The 4,681-nt window shown below is 33.2% G+C and overlaps 1 long non-coding RNA gene across 1 annotated transcript; it reads left to right on the top strand.

The window, feature by feature from the left end:
- Positions 1-2,092: 2,092 nt before the first annotated feature.
- Positions 2,093-4,231, top strand: LOC141678650 (uncharacterized). Its single transcript, XR_012557835.1, has 2 exons — positions 2,093-2,357; positions 3,145-4,231. It is a non-coding gene; the product is annotated as an uncharacterized LOC141678650 (long non-coding RNA).
- Positions 4,232-4,681: the final 450 nt, after the last annotated feature.

Genomic DNA, 4,681 nt, shown 5'->3' on the forward strand with positions numbered 1-4,681 from the left:
ATCCTTGACATCTGATCAGCAAAATGCTTGAACTTTGAGGTGATCTGTACTTGAGATGGTATAATTTTATCCATCTTATCCTTCACCAGCTTCCTGATTTTATCCTCATGACCAGTCATTTTGACTTCAAGAGCTTTACCAAGAAGGTAAAAAGCCTTGAGCTGAGCTTTGTGCACTTTTGTGACTGTATCATACACTTCTTGTGCAGTCAAGGCCTTTGGATTGCTTCCAAGGATTATAACATAATCCTCCCTGAATCTGGCCAAGACTTGATCCATCTCTAACACAAAATCATGGGATAGCCATGCATCCACATTACCATCCTGTTTTTCATCATTCACAATCTTCACCTTCTGTTTTTCAATATCTTCATTGTAGGTGAGCATGATGGCCTGATAGTCTTGATTGCTCATATCAGAAGTGAGTAGATATTGAGATATGTTGGTCAGTCCAGAAATCTGCTCCACTAGTAGATCATCTACAGAAGTTGGTTGAGAGCCATATTCTTGCAACCACTGAGAGAGAATGTGAGGTTGTTGAGGTGGTGAAGTAGATGGTTCAGAAACATCCATGACTGAAGTCACGGTTTTACTCACATATTGCAATATGGTTATGGCTAGTTGTTGTTCCTCACTAGGTGTGGGAACCTCCAATTGAATTGGAGGGGATTTAATTGGGTTACTGTCATGTACACCGGTCTCAAACCCTTGTGTGTCTTGCAACACACTGGCACCTGAATGTGCTATACTTGCCTCCCCTATGACAGGATCATAGGCAATTGTACTCCTAGCATCAACTGCTAAGGCAATTTCTGCTAAGGTTTTGAGGGGAGTTGTCCCTACACGAGGAACCTCCAATTGAATTGGAGAGGATTTAGGTAGCTCTCCTTCAGGAGTACTACGCTCAAACCTAACAGTCTGTGAAGACTGATTTGCACATGAAGGTGCATTTTATATTTCCATGGGGTCTTCAGTAAAAACTGATGAATCTCCCATGTTTGTGATGGTGTCATCAAGGTCTACCCCAGCTAGTAGCCTCTCACCATCTAAATGAGGTATCTGGGTGGTGAGCTCTAACGTCCGGGAAATATTGTGTAATTATTTTTATCAATAAATAACTATTATGTGATCATTACATAAATTTTGGTGAATTATGTGATGATTGATATTAATATTTGGGTGTTGATATCTGATAAAATTAGGATATTTTAATTTTTAATTGTCCAGAATAAAATATAGATATTTTTGGTAATTTTCAAGTAATTTTCTGGTAATTTTGGATTATTATATGATTTTATAAGGATTTATAGAATTAATAATGATTATTTTTACATAATTATAAAATTACCCTTTAGAACAGAAATCGTCCCACTTCAACCATTTTTGCGTTTTTACATCCCGAAACTCTTCGGAAAACTCCTTCATAATCTAGTCTAATAATTCTGAACACATTTCATGTTTTGACTTTGTCGATCTGGGATACGGTTTGACCTGTAGGAGTCCCGGCATAAAATTTTCGATACTATAATCATTTTATAGATCGATAAAACCCGTATTCTCGAAAGGCGAGGTATTATTACCTTATTTTTGTATAAAACCATAAGTGGGCTACTGTAATGCAAGTGTTACAAGCAGCGTTACATTAGCTAAGAAATTTTTGTCCTATTGTAATAGCTCTTAATTAGTGTAACAATAGATATAAATCTAGTGTTGCATAGAAATGGTGGTGTTGCACAATATGTAACACCAACACCTGGTGTTACATTAATTACTTTTTAATTTTTAATTATATTAAAGTGAAAATATAATCATAAATTAGTATTAAAATTATATTCTGGTTTATTAATGATTCAATAATGTAATATATAATATACTATAAACTATAGAGTTTATTTATATGTAAATACAAAGTTTAATTTTATTATTTTCTATTTAGTAAATAATATTCTGTTAAAAAAATAATAAATAAATAATTAAAATGAAAATATAAATTACAAAAAATAAAAATACACAGATTACGAGGTGAATTACTGGGCGGTAAAGTTCCCCCTAAATGAAAACACACCGAGTAAAAACACAATCCGTCAAACACTTTCTCAAACCTAATACCCCAAACTTTTTTTCCAACCAGTCTAATCTCACTCTTTGGAATATCATTGAAGAACAAATTGGAGACTTGGTACATTAATATACATGGCAGGTTTAAAGACAAATACATATTATTTTCAAACTTTTTTTCAATTTATTTGATTTTGCAGATTTTTAGGGTTTCAAATCGGGTAATTGAAAACATTATTTGATTTTTGGCGTGAAGGGTTTCAAATTGGGTCTTCAATTGAGGTTGTTGGGTGAAATCAGGTCATTCTTATCTTGATGGGTTCTTCTTTACTTTGTGTCATAGATATAGATATATGCTTCTTTTGATTTTAATTCTGATTGTCATTGGATCTATACAAATTATGGGTATGTATTGTTTATGTTTAATATATTTGAGAGGCCTTGTGTTTTTTGTTTATATACTATAGTTCTGTCTGCTCATTTTCCCCTCTATACTTTACTTTAGTGTATGTGAAAGTTCGGATGGATGAAGACATCTGCTTTTCTTATGTAAATTACATCTTTCATTATCTATTTGTATTCTTTCTGGTCTATTTTGGGACTGGAGAAGTATTGTTTAAAGCAATGGGATATTCATATTACAGTATATAACATATGAAAAGAAACTTTGGGGGAATTCATAAATCTAAAAATTATTCAATTAGAAAGTCTAAATTTAAGTACTACAAATTTATTACTGAGATACTTATGGAGAAAAGGCTTAAGTTGTCATGTTAGGGAAACCCAGTGGCCTTGTAATTGAACATTCTTGTAAGTAGAATATGTTCCTTCTGTTAGATAAATTTTAGTTACCACATTTTTTTAATAAAGCTACATATCTTACAGTCTGATATGCGACCTACAATTTTTTGTGATCTTATTTTTTCTTACATTAGGATTATTTAAATATATGATAGATTATATGCCGGCCCTAAATTGATTGTTGCACACCTGATTGTGTTATTTGACCTTTATATTCTTGCTTCTTTGTGTTTTTTCCTTTAACCTTTATTAACTAACTTATCACTCTTCCTGCCCCCTCTTTAAGGTGTCTTCTGTCCACGATGAATTTATTTCTGCCAGTTAAGTCCCAGAAAGGAAGCAAGATCAAATTAATAATAATACTCAAAGTGAAATTTGAGAATTTATTGAATGCAACTTGCAAGAGCTTTTGGTAGAGATGAGTGTTGTTAAAGCAAAGCTAAACAAACACACATCTGTATTACATAAAGAAGCTAAAATTTTATCAAAAACCGTGGGAATTATACCAAAAGAAATGACTACACAGTATGAATTTTTTAAGTCGACCAAGAGAGAGATGTTTCACCTAGAGTCCATTGAGAAATTGAAAGATACAGAAATCATGGTATTACGTAGGGATGTTTCAATGCTCTATGAGGCCTGCAAGAGTTCAGCTACAGAATTAAGAAATTGGAAATCCCAGAAGGTTGGGAAGGGTTTGGTTGTTCAAGACCAAGGATTTAACTATGACTCGACATTAGCTGTTACCGAAGGAGATCTTTTTGGACAGACTAACTCAATGTCTGGAGGTTTTGTTAGCTTAGTGGAAGATGAACTATTATTGTCTATTAAAGAAATTGTCAGTGCTCAAAATAAAAATCTAGAGGTTAATCAAATGGAATTAAAGGCTGAGATCGCAGATTCACAAACAGAACTTGAGGAGAAGAACATTCAAAAAGACAAAATTTGTTTTGAACTAGTCAATCAGATCAAAGAAGCTGAATCTACAGCAATGCGTTACTCGCAAGAGCTTCAATGTGCCAATGACCATAAACACGATTTAGAGAGAAGGATGGATATATTGGAGAGGGAGCGTAGCTCGTTACAGAAGACGGTGGAGGAGGAACGTAACATGTTTCAGTAGAAAGTGGATGAACTAAAAGATCGGGAAGCTACCTACATTGACATGCAAGATAGAATCAGATCACTGATAGATGTCTTAGCTGTAAAGGAACAAGGTCAGTTGCATTAACTTTTTATTTTTACTTTCAATCACATGTTTAATATTGTATTATTAAGAATGCTTTTAAATTTGTTCTGTTTCATCGAATGATAGCTCGTAATGTACCGTACTTATAACTGATTCAAGTAGTGAAATTAATTTTTGTGATGCTTATGTTGGCTATGCTTAGTAATTTGTACTATCTTGCAAATTTTTGTAATCTTGAACTCTCTTCTCGAAAAATCAATATTTTTGTTCTTTACTTAACAGAAAAAATATGCTCGTTTTACGCTAGTGATATGTGTTGCTTTGTTTTCTATGACCTTTTAGGACGTGTTGGTGTTAATTACAATAAGAAAGACAAGACCAAATATGAACAATTTCTCCCAGAATGGGTGTCAAAGGGAACCTGTTTCATTTGTACCGTGCTCGTTACGTTACCGAATAAAATGTTCAAGAATCAGAACAATTGTGCCCATCCAATTTGTGTGAAGTGCATAATCAAGGTCATTAAATCAAAACTTAATTGGATTGCACCAGACTAAATGTCCAGTTTTGGAACTGTGTGTAACGCCTGAGAAATATTATGTAATTATTTTTATCAATAAATAATTATTATGTG

The sequence above is a fragment of the Apium graveolens genome, chromosome 8 (genome assembly GCF_009905375.1).
Source record: "Apium graveolens cultivar Ventura chromosome 8, ASM990537v1, whole genome shotgun sequence".
Classification (NCBI taxonomy): Eukaryota; Viridiplantae; Streptophyta; class Magnoliopsida; order Apiales; family Apiaceae; genus Apium; species Apium graveolens.